Below are 14,197 nucleotides of genomic sequence, written 5' to 3'. Positions count from 1 at the left end.
CAGCATACTACATGCTGTGTCCTTCAAAGGGAGCTGTGTGCTGAGTCCTTTACACAGAGTGCTTTGTGCTATTTTTGGAAGTGCGCTATGTGCTGAGTCATCCCAAAGGGTGCTATATTCTGAGTCCTTGAGAGGTAGTTATCCCCAACAATCACACAGACACAAACACAAACACACATACACACATGAGTGTCACCATGCACCTACTTGGTGTGTGGAGTGAAGGGGAATGGAGGAGAGTCTCCTCCAGGGGTGGGGCTGAGGGGAGATTCAATCCCCAAGGCAGGTACCGGGGTGGGGGGTAGTGCTGAGCTGAGGTAAGGCTGCAATTGCCATGGTCTGGAAGCCTTAGGACCTAGTCAGGGCTGCAATTGTGGCCAGGGGTGGGGGGGCCCAGGGGAAGAGGGGGCAAGACCCAGGGGCACACTTTGGTGGCAGCAATGGCCAGGGGCCCAAGGAAGCAGGGGCATGTGTGCATCAGGGCAGCAAGGCCCAGGAGAGGAGTGTGGGGCTGAGAGAGATCAGAGAGAAGAGCGAGCAGGAGCACAAGTGAAGTAGGCCCTGAGAGGAGACTCGAGCTGGGACAGCTTATTTACAGGTTTTATTTTTGTTTTAGGGATTTAAGGAAAAAAAAAAAACTTGGCTCCAACCTGCCCAGTTCTTGGAATGAAAAGCAATCCTCTAGGTCTCCCTCCCCTTAATAACTTAACCCACCTTCATTATTCTGTTAAGGACTGACAAACTAAACAGTTAGCCAGTAATCCCACTCAGGCTGGCATGCTGGAGACATCCCAAGTTTACTATAAACTCCACCTTTTTCACATGCTTACGTTAAACTCCACTAAACTTCTTTGTGTATGTTTACCTTAAGCTCCGCTTTACCATTGAATTCCAGAGTCCTTTAAACCAAAAGTGATAGGCTGGTTTAAACAGCCATTATGTGACAAAGTGTAACCTCACTGGCCACCTGGGTGTGGTCTGGTATGACTGTGCAATCTTTGGGTGTGTGAAAATCTCATTGGTCACCTACCTGACCAGGCTTCACCTTGTGATTTTTGCCTTTAAAAACCTAAGCACATGGGCCGCTTGGGGGTCGCAGTATCAACTCCTGAGTCTGTGCTGCGGCCCTGGCCGGTCAGTGTAGGAACCTTCTAAATAAAGTTGCTTCTTTAATAACAACTTTGTTGTGGTGGGCTCTGTAACTCCAGACGACTAGGTGGGCTTGCCTGCCTGAGTAGGGTGTCTTCCTACTGTAAGGTCTGCTCCTGGATGGCTAGCAGACTCCACGCTCCTCGCAGCAAAGTCTCCACCCAGTACCTGCATTACCTAGGCAACTGGGACACCTGGAAGAGGTCACATCTGCATCCGCTGAGGTCACATCTGAATTTGATGTGGCCACACCTTTCCCTGCCCATACCCTAGATAATGCCTAGTGCAGGCCCAGGCGCTCTCTCTGTTTCTAGCTCCCTCTGTTTCTAGCTCTCTGCTCTCTCTGCTCTCTTTCTCTTTTCTAGCTCTTTTCTCTCTCTTTCCTCTTTCCTTTCCCAGCCACGTGGAGTGCCAACCTTGCCTGGTCCCAGCAGGTCTACTGAATAAACCTACCCCTTACCTGAATACCACGTGAGTGCTGCTGTTCTTACTCGGCTACCTCCTTTTAAAAACCTAACACCTACTACACAAGCACCAGTGGAAATGGCTTCAGTGGCTGGCGGCTGCTCCGATCATAGTGTGGGTACTGGCCGGAAGTGCAGAGCATGCAGCGGCGAGGCAGCTATGGTTGCTGAGGTAGAGGCTGCGGCTGCGGCTGACACAGGGGAGGAGGCCGCTGAGGCTGCAGAGCAGAGGCTGTGCGCAGCCCCGCCATGCGCTGGCAGACGCCCCTGCCCCCTCTCAGCAGCGCTGCTTTTCAAACATGGCACTGCCGGCTCTGAACCGCAGAGCCTCTTGCAGTCACCTGCCGGAGATGGCGCGCCCCTGGCATGCTTGTGGCCCTGACTTGGTCCCGGCCCCGGGTCCTCAGATGCCGGGTGCGGACCCGATCGCAGCCTACAGCTTCTTCCAGCAACACAATTGAGTGGCCACCCTGCAGGCCAGCACCCCACGACCCCACCCCCTGCGACCTCTCCACTCTATCCAACCCCCCACCCCCGCCGAGCCAGAACCCCACCTCTTACTTCCCCTTACCCATCACGCATGCACCTCCCCCATGTGCCACAGTCTGCCCTGGCTCTGCCACAAATGCACCCCAGGGATGGGGAGTGGAGGTGGGTGTCCACTCGGGGATCCACCCTCATCCCTAGCGGTTAGTGTCCCAGGAAAAGGGGAGCATCAGGGATGGGTGAGGAGGGGGCACCACAGAGCCCCTAGCCTGGAGCAGTGACAGCCACACAGCCTTGCATCTGTATCCTTTCTCTCCCTGGTGGGAACCTGGTGGCTTTCATCAGAGATGGGGAGCAGTACCCAACACCTACCTTCTTAGGTCTTTTCCTTTTTGCTGGGGAGGGAGGTGTTGGATACAGAAGATAGGCCCTCCTTGCTGTGTGAGCCCTTGTCTTCTGTGCTCAGTCACCCTTTCACCTGAGAACATTCCCCGAAGAGCCCACTAGAGAGGTGAGGGCACTGGGGTCAGATAGAAGGTGGGTATTTGGGAGAAAAGCACACCCCCTCTGACACACATACAACCGGCCTGTACCCCCAACCCCAGCTGTCAACAGTTCTGACTGGGTGATCACATTTCTCAGTTCTGCCAGCTTCTGCTAGTGCTCCCAGTTCATCTGGTCTCCTCGTCCTCCCCAAGAATCTGCCAAGTCGCCCAGAAGTATGTAGGCTGGAAGTAGGAAATCCAACCATGTATATAGCTTTTAGGACCTCATCAAAGTCCCCAACAATGCTCCCACCCCAGGTCAGACACCTCTCTGGAGGCACCATGACCCCCTGCTTTGTTTTCTGTCCAGGCTCTCAGGAACCACGTGTCTGGGGACTCCTTCACCCAGAGTCCTAGCCTAGGGTTTTGGTGACTGGGGATTCAAGGCTGGTTGTTCCCAAGGGGAAGGGTCTGTCCCTGGAGAAAGGGGGAGGCAGGGTGGTTCTGCATTATTACAGCATTGTTCCCCTTAGGTGGTTGCCCCTGGTTCTGACAAGGGAACCCCCGTGCTTGAGCTGGTAAGTTGCCTAGATGAGAAACCAACAAATTCAGGAGAGGCACTGCTTTGAGTCTGTGTGTTTAGGTGTGTATGAGAGAGAGAGAGAGATCATCTTTCTCATTGTACAGTCAGCATGTCTAAAAAGAGTACAATAATTTTTTGGGGGGAGGGGGTCCGGTTTTGGGGTCTGAACTCTGGGCCTGTGCGCTGTCCCTAAGCTCTTCAGCTCAAGGCTAGTACTCTAGCACTTGAGCCACAGGGCCACTTCCGACTTTTTTCTTTTTGCTTACCTGGTGCTGAGGAATCAAACCCAGGGCCTTGTGCATGTAAGGAAAGCACTCTACCACTGAGCCACCTTCCTAGCCCAAGCAAAAGCATTTTATTTATGTGCATGTGTGTATTTGTTGTTCTTTTTTCATTAATGCCCAGTATGAGCCCAGCCACAATTTTTGTTTTCTCTTTCACAGTGTCATGGCTCCTTTAGAGAAGGTTTCATTAGATGTTCCTTCCCACCACTTTCTTCCCCTTTCCTGCAGCCCACAGTAGCAGTTGGGCCTGCGTGGGTCTCTCCTAGGAGGCCTGTGTGAACCGCAGACCAGGGTGGACACCTGCCCTTCTGTCTTTAGCCAGATCACAGCTGCATTCTTCCAGCCAGACAGTCTGCTCTCATGCGTATAGTTGGAGCTAATTCAAAGTTGAGAATGTGTCTGCCAAACATAATTAGGGAACGAGATAGGGGGAGTAGGGCAGGGGCTGTGAAGCTAGGAGGGTCTGGGAATTGATGAACGGTGTGACATAGCAGATGGTTTATCACGACCGAGGATGAGAGGGGAATCTTACCCAGGGCATTGATGGTGTCCGTGGGCATCTGAGCAGGGAGCTCCGGGTCCCCAATGTTGCCATGGATTTCCTCCCAGGGCAGTGCACTGGTGGGCAGTCCTCCCTGGAGTCCTGAAGACTCCAATCTGTGTCCCTCCTGAGCTGTTTCCAGCTAGGCAATGGTAGGCAAGTGTGGTCCCCCTGCTGGAGCCTGCTTGGGACCAGGACATGCAGTTAGCTAAGGCTCTCTGAAAGCCATTTTCTGTAACCTGCTGTAGGCTGTCTGGAAGGAAAAAGGGACTACTGATTTTGAAACCCATTAAGTTTGATTGGGAGAAGTAAAATGCCACCTTTTCCAGGGTTTTTTCTTGAAGCTGGCAATTTCTACTAATGCCTGGGATTCTGGGTCAAATTAGATGGACCATTTCAGCCACCAAACAATGACTTTCAAAGCAGCACAGGCAGAATTCCCAAGCCAGAAGGTTTCCTGCTACGAATGTCGTGCCTTGACTGCCTTTCTCCAGCAGCTGCTGATTCTCCACCGGCTCTCTTTAGGGTGACCACCACAGTTGAGGATGTCTTGGGGAGCAGAGATTGTGACCTCGCCATCCGCAGCCTGCCAGCTGTGAGCAGAGACAATTCCCAGCACCTGCACTGGAATCTGGGAGATTCAGAGACCTGGAATGCCTCAAGGATCCTTTCTCTGCAACATGAAATTTGGGGGCCGGATATAGTGGACCATCCTGTCTTCCCCAGGGAGTGGAGAGGAGGCCCTTTGAGTCTGGCGTTCACCTCACAGCAACCTTGTTGACACCTGAGTGAGGAATGGAGTGCCACAGAGCTGGTCAGTGGATGGACAGAGATCTTTGAGAAGATAGGCATCCCAGAGGCCCCAGAATCCAGTGAAGACATCATGGCTCACGTCCTTGGAACCAAAACAGTTAAGTGCAGTGGCACCAGGAGGGTGGGAAGAGGTGGAGGGAGAACTGTTGGAGAGTTACATCAGGCTTTGCCCCCACCCAGGATGCTTACCGAATTAGATGGGACTTTGATGTAGTATTGTCATAGACAGATGCTCTTTTATTTATCCAAAAAAACGATTACAGTGTGTGCCAAGCCCGGGGTGGGGGGGAGAGGGGGGGTCATACATGATGAAAGGTTCCAGTGCTGGATCCACAGCACATGAAGAAATCTTGGTTTGAGTTGGATACCATTGCTTCACTCCTGTCATCTTAGCTACTTAGGAGGCTGTGATGGGAGGATTGAGGCTTAAGGACCATGCAGGAAAGCCTTTAACGACCAAAAAGAAAATGCCAGAAGTGGATGAGTGGCTCAAGGTATAGACTGTTGGCCTTGAGTAAAAAGGCTCAGGGACAGCACCCAGTCTCTGATTTTAAGGCCCAGGAGTGACACATAGATAGGAAAGAGAAAGAGAGGAGGGAAAAGTGAAGGAGAAAAGGAGGAAAGGAAGGAAGAAGGGATCATGCAGGCCTTGGTTTGGAGTTCCTGGATCAAGGGAGCCAACCATTCACAATCTCTGTGGGGACAGTTTCAGAGCCTAAAGCCAGTATGTAGGACCAAGTCACTGTCCGCTCAGCAACTTCATGACATCCAGGATCTGAGTGGTTTGCTTACTGCTAAGGGAAACAACCTGGGGTAGACCCTAGTGCTCAGGGTGTGTAACCGAGTTTATTTTCTGGTCAGATAAGACGAAAGTGTCCAAACGCTAAGAAGGATAGGGAGAGCCATGTCCAGAGGGGAGTGGCAGGGGATAAGGAGGAAGATGAAGAGGGAGGATGATCCCAGATCAGGTGTGTCAGGCCATTGAAGCCATGACCTCACCTGACAACCTACACCATCAGTGATAAAGCCTTCGACCCAGCCACATGGCTATTAAAATTCCTGGCATTCTGGGTTCACCCTTGACAACCTCGCTGTCATCCACTGCAGGATGCCTGTGCAGTACATCCTTGGGGACTGGGACTTTTGCTGGCTCAATCTGAAGATGACACCTCCAGTGTTCATTCCTCCACTAGAGACAGAGGAAACCAGGCCACTGGCACAGGACAACCAGGGAATGAGGGAAAGAGTCGTTCTGAGACTTTCTCTAGGGGACTCTAGGACCCCATGACTGCCATTCTCAGAGGTAGAGGTAGAGGTGGGTCTCCTTGCTGGCTCAGCCTTTAGTCTAGATGGGATTTAGAGAGGGCAGACTGATGGTCGAGGCTGGTGAGAAAACCAGACGCACTGGGCTCTGAGCTGGGTTGTTTCTTTGAGGATACTCACAACCCAGGATCATTCCTGAGATGGATCAGCCCTTTTCTCCTTCCCGAGATAAAGGGACCTAGAGCCCTCCAGTCTGTATCCCTTGGCTGAGAAATTAATTCATTCCAATATCCTTTGGTTGGATAACTAGATCTCACCTGACTGCCCTGTGTCAAGGCAGTAGAGTGAGAGATCTTGAGTCCTTGATGAGGTCACGGGATCCTCAGTATGAGATTGTACTTGAATGTCCTGACTCGGTGCATGGTCAGTCCCATCTAAGACTGCCATGACCTAGGTCATAGAATCTAGAGACTCACAACAGGATGGGGTCTATTCTATGAGTCTTGAGGATTATGTGTGAGCTTTGAACTCTGGTGTGCTCACCTGCTTCCCTTTGTTGGGTGGATTTATGCTAGAAAAAGTTTAAAACTAGGGCCTGGGTCCCATCCCTTGTTTCATGCTCAAAGCTAGCACTCCACCATTTGAGCCCCAGCTCCACTTGCAAAGTTTTTGGGTGTTTAATTGGAGATAAGAGTTCTCAATGACTTTGCTATCAAGGGTGGCATTCAACTGCAGTCTTCAGATCTCAGTCTCCTGAGGGGATAGGATGACAGGCATAGAAATGCATCTTTGGCCGGTTGTCAGTGGCTGATGGCTGCATCCTAAGTACTTATGAGCTGAATCGTAGGATCACGGGTGAAAGCCAGCTTGGGCAGGAAAGACCCTCAGACTCTTCTCGCCAATAAAGCACCAGAAAACCGGAAGTGGTACTGTGGCTCAAGTAGTACAGTGCTGGACTTGAGCTGAAGAACACAGGGATAGAACCCAGGCCCAGAGTTCAAGACCCACAACCAACCAAAAGAAAGAAAGTAAAACATCTTTGCCTGCAAAGGAGGATGAAAGTGTGTTGTGTGTATGTGTGGGGGGAGTGGGGAAGGGGCTGGTAGACATTTAGCACCCAGCTCAGTCCTCGTATTAGACGGATTGTCCCAAACTCTTAGTTCACGGCAGCGGATTCTTGACCACAGGTGAAGCTCTGGGTTGTATGTCATCCATCGGACCTCAGTCTCCTCATGGGACAGTTGTGAGTAAATAAGGGACTAATACAGAGGGATCTCTGGAGTTGAGCCAGGCACAGAGGGATCAGGTGTCAGATACAGTTCTCAACAATTCTGTGAGCATATGACAGGAAGTTGCCGGGGAAAGGGCTCAGATGGGGTCTGTTGTTAATCATGCAACAGGTGTGGGATTATGAAAAAAAACATGGCTGTCTTTCATCATTACCCTATCCCCATGAGGAAGGGATCCTTCACTCTATCCATTTTTCCAGCTGGGGAAAATGAGTCATGGAGAAGCCAGGTGACCTACTCATGATCCCCAGCTGACTGGAATCTTGGCCTGATTTCTCTGCCATGCTTCCTAAGAGAGTGGGTGTTATTCAGTCCACTTCTTGTGATGGGAAGTCCACTTCTTGTCATTTGTGGGGCTTGAATTCTGGATCTGGATGCTGTCCCTGAGCTCCTCAGATAAAGGCTAGCGCTCTACCACAGGAGTCACAGCATCACTTCCCATTTTCTGTTAGTTCGTTGAGGATAACATTCTCACAGGCATTCCTCCCAAGCCAGCTATGAACCAAAATCTTCACATCTCAGACTCCTGTGTAGTTAGGATTATAGGTTTGAGCCATCGGCATCTGGCTTAAGTGTAATTCTGGAACTCTGTCGCTGTCTCTCTCTCTCTCTCTCAGGAATTGGTAGAATTAGTGTTGGAGGAGGTGGCCCAGCATCCCCATGTGGCTGGAACCCATGGTGGCCCTCTCATTCAGGAGGTGGGCTGTGGGTGAGGAGCTATTTTGCTCAGCCTGTTGAACCAGCTTCATGAGGTAAGCCCCTCTGTGTCCTGGCTAGACCATGACAGCTATTCATTGTCCATCCCATGAGTCCTTCCCCACATCCCTCTGCTACACCATTAAAGGGAAGTGGATGAGAAGGTGTCACCTTGTCCCCCTGCCCAGCACAATCCCGGGCCTCTGACCTATACCTCCACCTATCTGACAAGACCCTGGCTATAAGACAATAAATACACTCTGTGTGTACTACGCTTTGCTGGGGAGTGTCGTTTTGGTTAGGGTGGCGGGGTTCAGAGGAAAGACCCCAGACCTGATTCCTCCTGGGGAACATTTGTTCTTGTGACAGAGCCAAGTCATTGCTGTGGATAAGGAAGAAGCCTCCATCAGACTGACCCAGAACAATGCTCAAAGATAGGTAGGCTGTTGAAGTATCAAACCCACTCATGTCTGCTTCCTACTCCCAACAAGGAGGTGTAGTATGCTTGTGCTGGCCCTGGGTCTAAGGGCTTATAAATGGATGGTGTTGGTCAAGAGCTCATGGCTCCCACCCACCATCCTAGCTCTTTGGGAGGCTGAGGTCTGATGGTTGTGACTCAGAGTAACCCGGGCAGGAAAGTCCGTGAGAATCTTATCTCCCATAAACCAACTCCCTCCCCAAACCCACACACAAAAAACCCAGATGAGCTGTGGCTCAAGTGGTAGAGCCTCAGCCTTGAACAAAAGAAGCTCAGGGATAACACCCAGGCCCTGAATCCAAGCCCTAGGACTAACACAATCATGAAATAAATGAACATGGTACACCTTTTATCTGACTTCCAAGAAAGATGTATTCACTTTTCTCTCTGGTACATGTAGCCAAAGATAAGGGGCTCCCTTTCATGTTTCCCTAACCTTCTCCTCTCCTTCATCTGTCCAGGCTTAGGTTGCAGGACAGAATTCAGATCATCCCCCTGGATGTGACCTTAGGTACCCTCCCCCATCCAACTCCCTTGGGGTCAGGATCCTGGTTGCCCTCCCTGCTGGGAGGATAAGGCACCACAGAGATGAGGGTAGGTATCCCCAACACTCATGCACATACACACACACAAACACCCCTAAGCCAACTCAGACTAGCCTTTTCCAAATACACTTTATCTCCTTGGATTAACTGACCTAGGAGAGGAATTTGATCCCCTGTAATGATTATTTTAACTTGGGCTTGCTAGTTCACAGGAGATAAACAGGAGCAAAAAAACAAAAAGCCTTTGGTGCCCATCACCTGGGGTTCTGGCTCATGCCTGTCATCCTGGCTACTCGGGAGGCAGAGATCTGAGGATAACAGTTTGAAGCCAGCTATAAGCGGGAAAGCCCATGAAACTTTACTCTCCATAGAACCACCAAAAAGCCAGAAGTGGAGCTGTGGCTCAAGTTGTAGAGCACCAGCCTTGAGCAATAAAACTCAGAAAGACAGCTCCCAAATCTTCAGTTGAAGCCCACACAAAGAAATGGCCCTGTCTTTTTGCCCACAGATTGCCCAGGCTTCGAGTCCCCTCTCACGGAGTGTGATACAACACCTGCCCCTGGGTAGTGTATCAGGGCCTTCAGAAATCTGGTGGTGGAACCCAAGCCTTCCCCTTTGTGCATTCTCAACCCACACTGGCTGGAAGGCAGAGCCTGACAAGGCTAGCAGCCTGCACAGCGGAGAGGCTCCAGCTTTTCCAAGGTGATCAGAAAGGGCTTCTTGGAGACAGCACTTGAAAAGGGGGTCTTGCTTAACAAGCAAAGGTGCTGCAGATGATGGGCAACATAGCAGAGCATGTTCATTTCCAGCCAGGGTGGTGAGAGACTTGGTATAGATGAATGAGACTGTCCCAAGACAGGCCTGAGGTTTCACAGAAGAACAGCTATCTATGGCGGGGATTTTGTCTTAGAGGTGGAAGGATCGCCTAGCACATAGGAAAGCATTGGTTCGATTCCTAGGTCCTGCATACACAGAAAAATTTGGAAGTGGCATGGTGGCTCAGGTGAAAGAGCACTCCCTTGGAGACAAAGCAAGTCAGGGACAGTGCTGGGCCATGAGGTCAGGCCCCAGAGCTGTCACTATAAAACAGTTCTCCATGTTACCTTTGTGACAGTTGGATGGCTATGCCCTGAATCTCTTAGTAGATACATCCATGCTTTGTGTCTCCTCTGACAGAGGGGAGCTGGGCAGTCCTTCTGCCCTGGGCACCCCTGCGCACACTTATCAGCAACCCTCCCAACGTCTTCCACAAGGACATGGAGTAGCTGGCCCCAGAAGTCCTCAGGTATCAGTTGGGTGGGGTGGGGAACATAGGGCAGGCCCCAGAACTCCTTGTGGGACTGATCTGCCCTGGAAGACCAGGCAATCAGGAGGAGGCAGATGGGAGATTAGAGGGGGTTAGTGATGTGGAAGGGGCTTTTTAATACCCATGGCCCCACCCAGATTTTAGCATCCCTTTGCTGTCCCTGAGGGAGGTAGAGGGGTGTCTAGGTAGTTGTATCTAGAGAAGGACTAAGTGGAAATTCTGAAGGACTAGACACCTTAAGCCATGAACCGGTGGCTCACGCCTGTCATCCCACACCTGTCATCCTGGCCACTCGGGAGTCTGAGATCCAGAGGGTCTCATTACCCAGCCTAGGCAGGGAATTCCCTCCAGAGCCTCATCTCCAGACTCCAACCGGAAGTGGCACGGTGGCTCAAGTTGTAGAGCACTGGCCTTGAGGAAAATTAGACATCAGGGACAGTACCCAAGCCCTGAGTTCAAGCCCCTCAACCAAAAAACAAAACAAAAACAAAAAACCAAAGAAGAAAGAAAGACACCCCTTCCTTACTTGCAAGAGATAGTGAAGTAGTAGGGTTGCTGTGGTTGTAAGACCAGATGCTGGCCTCACTGTACAGACATTTCCAATATCACTCCAGGTTTACTCGAGTGTGAAGCCATAGCAGGGTGGGTGGTGCCTTACCAAGAACTCCAGAGGTTGTGGCTTGTGGCAGGCAGGGAGTGGGTGAATGGGAGGAGAAGTGGGATGGTAGTGACAATTATATGCTCTCCATCCATGGAAGAATGGTTTTGGATGCTGGTGACCAAGTCTGAAGTGCAGGGTTACATGTGTTTTGTGTTTTGATGAGTTGCAACTAGGACGACAGATGTGAGACACTAGTGTCCTGTGTGCATGCCTGTGTGTGTGTGTGTGTGCATGTGTGTGTGTGTGTGTGTGTGTGTGTTTCCCTCATCTTTCTCTGTCCCCTTCTTGGGTGCCTGTCTGCCTCTTTCTGACCTCGTATGGTGCTCCTCCTCCACACCGACCTTTACTTTAGCCTCCTATCAGGGTCTACAATGATTCCTAAATTACCAGAGACTTGAGTTCAAGCTTTTCTTTGGGGCCCAAGTCCAGCTGTCCAAATCTTTGGCCTCCTGCATCAGCCAGGCCAGCTGCAATAAAGTCTTGCCTGTCTCTGGGTGGAAAACTCAGACATGGGATGCCCTGACCTTTTCCTCAGCTAGACCTCTGGCTGCATGTCCCTCTCAGCAGGCAGGCAGTTGAGTGGGGGAAGGAGGTTGCCAATGACTCTCGCCAACTCGAGCTTGATAGTGGACTGAAGGCCGCCCAAGCAAGGAGGATTCCGGGCTACTTTGGAGGTGACACCAAGGTGGCTTGGAAGTGTCTGTTGGTGTCTAGGAAATGTCAACATACTTTTTCTCAGGCAAGTCTATTTTCCAGCCCCAGCTGGGCCTCTCAAATCCTTCTAGAGAATTCTGGATGCCCAGAACACAGAGGCACAGACTTTAGATTCCAGGGCCAGGGAATTGCGAGAGGAGACTGATATGGCCAATACTTCAATGTTCTGGGGCATTAGCCTTAATCTGGGTATGCTCTTCTTGCGTACATTCACTTCTTAACCCAGAGCTGGCCAGAAACAGGCCACTTGTGCTGGTGCTGTGGAAGTGGCAGGAGTGTAAATGAGATCTAGGATCATCAACATCTGAATTTATGGCATGAGGGGGCATGGGGAGCAAAATGTGTCTTTAAAAACAACTCTTAGAGCTGGAACTCAGGGCCTAGGCACTGAGCTTCCTTTGCTCAAACTTAACACACTACCACTTGAACCACAGCTCACCTTTCATCTTTTTTAGTACTTTAGTGGAGATAAGAGTCTCATGAACTTTCCTGCCTGGGATGGCTTCAAGATGCCATCTTAAGAGCTCAGCCTCTTGAGTAGCTAGGATTGCTGGTATGAGCCACTAGCACCTGTTAGTGTGTGTGCGTGTGTGTGTGTGTTTACCAGAGCTTGTACTCAGAACCTAGGTAGTGTACTTTAGCTTGTTTGCACAAGGTTGGTGCTCTACAACTTGTACTCCAGTAGCTCTGCTTCCCAGACTTTTGGTGATTCATTGGAGATAAGAGTCTGCCCACCCAGGCTAGCTTTGAATCTTGATTGATCCTCATGTGTCAGCCTTGAGTAGCTAGGATTATAGGCATGAGCCACTGGCCTCCAGCTTCAAGGATGTCTTTTCATACTGTCTTCTGTTCTTACAGCTGTCTACTTGCCCTGGCCTAGATCTCTGATCTCCACATCAGCTCCCAGCAGCCCTTGACTGTGTGGAGAACATAAAGCTCAAACCTGTCAAGTATCCAATTTCTATGTCGTCAGGGGAGGGTATGTTTCCTCTGAAGCCTGGAGGAGTAGGGGGAAGGGGAGGAAGGTTATCAGTAGGTAGGAGCTAGGCTGGGAGAGAGGTACACTGTCTTAGCCAAGATGGAAAGTGTGGCCAGATGTAAATAGCTCATGCTCTCATATTCCTACCTCCTCAGGAGGCTGAGATCTAAGGATTGGCATTCAGAGGCAGCCCAGCTCACTTTTCTTATCTTATCTTTTCTTTTTTTTTAGTATCAGTAGGATCTTTTGTTGTGTGTGAAAATACTGTACAGAGGGGGTACAATTACATGGGCAAGATAATGAGTACATTTCTTATCACCAGCTCACTTTTCTAAAGTGTGTGAGACTCTCCTTTCCCAATAACCACCTGAAAGCTGGAAGAAAAGCTGTGGCTCAAGTGGTAGAGTTGCAAGCCTTGAATGAAAAAAGTGATGGACAGAGCCCGGGTCCTGAGTTCAAGCCCTAGTACCAAGATGTGCCCATGCACACACACACACAGAGGAAGGTAGTAATGATGAGCTGAGCTAGAATTGGGGGCAGTCCAGAGGCACAGTCATAATAAACACTCGACACATAAGTTATTTCTCTCCAATTCCTTCTTGGGCTGAGGGGTCTGGGCCCTGGCAGTAAATCCCATGGAACCTGTACCTCCATTCATGCAGAGGGTACAAGACCAAGGGAAGAACACGATCGATGCTGGTTTATACTCAGTGCATGATTGCAGACCTTCATTTGCCACTTAACACTGGTGAGGAAAGCATGGCTCTGAGCCCTGGGACTCCTGGGATAACCACTGCTATAAGCAGCAGCCAGCCAGCTGTGGATTCCTGCGACTACGAGTCTTTCATGAGCCCAACTCAACACCCACCCAAGGAGTGCTGACAAATTTGCCCCCGTGAATAGGCATTACATGCTGTGCCATCTTGCAGCTCTTGCCCCTCCTGGCCCAGAAACCTGGTCTGAAATATTGATTTACTGCTCAGATCCACACTGCACCCGTGACAGATGCCATTCTGATGACCTGGCTGAAGACCTCAGTGCCCCAAGGCTAGCCCCTTCTGATACTTTGACCCGCTCTGTAGAAAAAGGCTTCCAAAGAGGCTGCTTGCAAGACTTGTAGGATACCTAGAGATTGGGGGACCCTTAGCAGTCCACTGGAAATTACTCTGCCTAGAGCCACAGAGTGAGGTTCACGCAGGCCAGGTGGGGATTGAACTCTGGGCCTGGGCACTATCCCTTCAGCTCTTCAACTGACCACTTGAGCCACAGTACCACTTCCAGTTTTCCTGTGGTTCATTGGAGATCAGAATCTCCTGGACTTTGCTGCTCAGGTTGGCTTTGAACGACAATCATCAGATCTAAGCCTCCTGAGGAGCTAGGAGGATAGGCATGAGCCACCAGCACCCAACTGATTTGGACTTTCACCACAGTGGACTAGGAATTCCTGAAAGCTTTTCTTTA

General features: G+C 50.6%; 1 pseudogene; it reads left to right on the top strand.

Moving 5' to 3' along the window:
* The first annotated feature begins 4,786 nt into the window (after positions 1-4,786).
* On the top strand, positions 4,787-13,618 carry LOC106002695 (annotated as a pseudogene).
* The last annotated feature ends 579 nt before the right edge of the window (positions 13,619-14,197 follow it).

The sequence above is a fragment of the Dipodomys ordii genome, unplaced genomic scaffold (genome assembly GCF_000151885.1).
Source record: "Dipodomys ordii isolate 6190 unplaced genomic scaffold, Dord_2.0 Scaffold1000000201, whole genome shotgun sequence".
Classification (NCBI taxonomy): domain Eukaryota; kingdom Metazoa; phylum Chordata; class Mammalia; order Rodentia; family Heteromyidae; genus Dipodomys; species Dipodomys ordii.
This window is presented reverse-complemented; position numbering and strand designations above follow the sequence as displayed.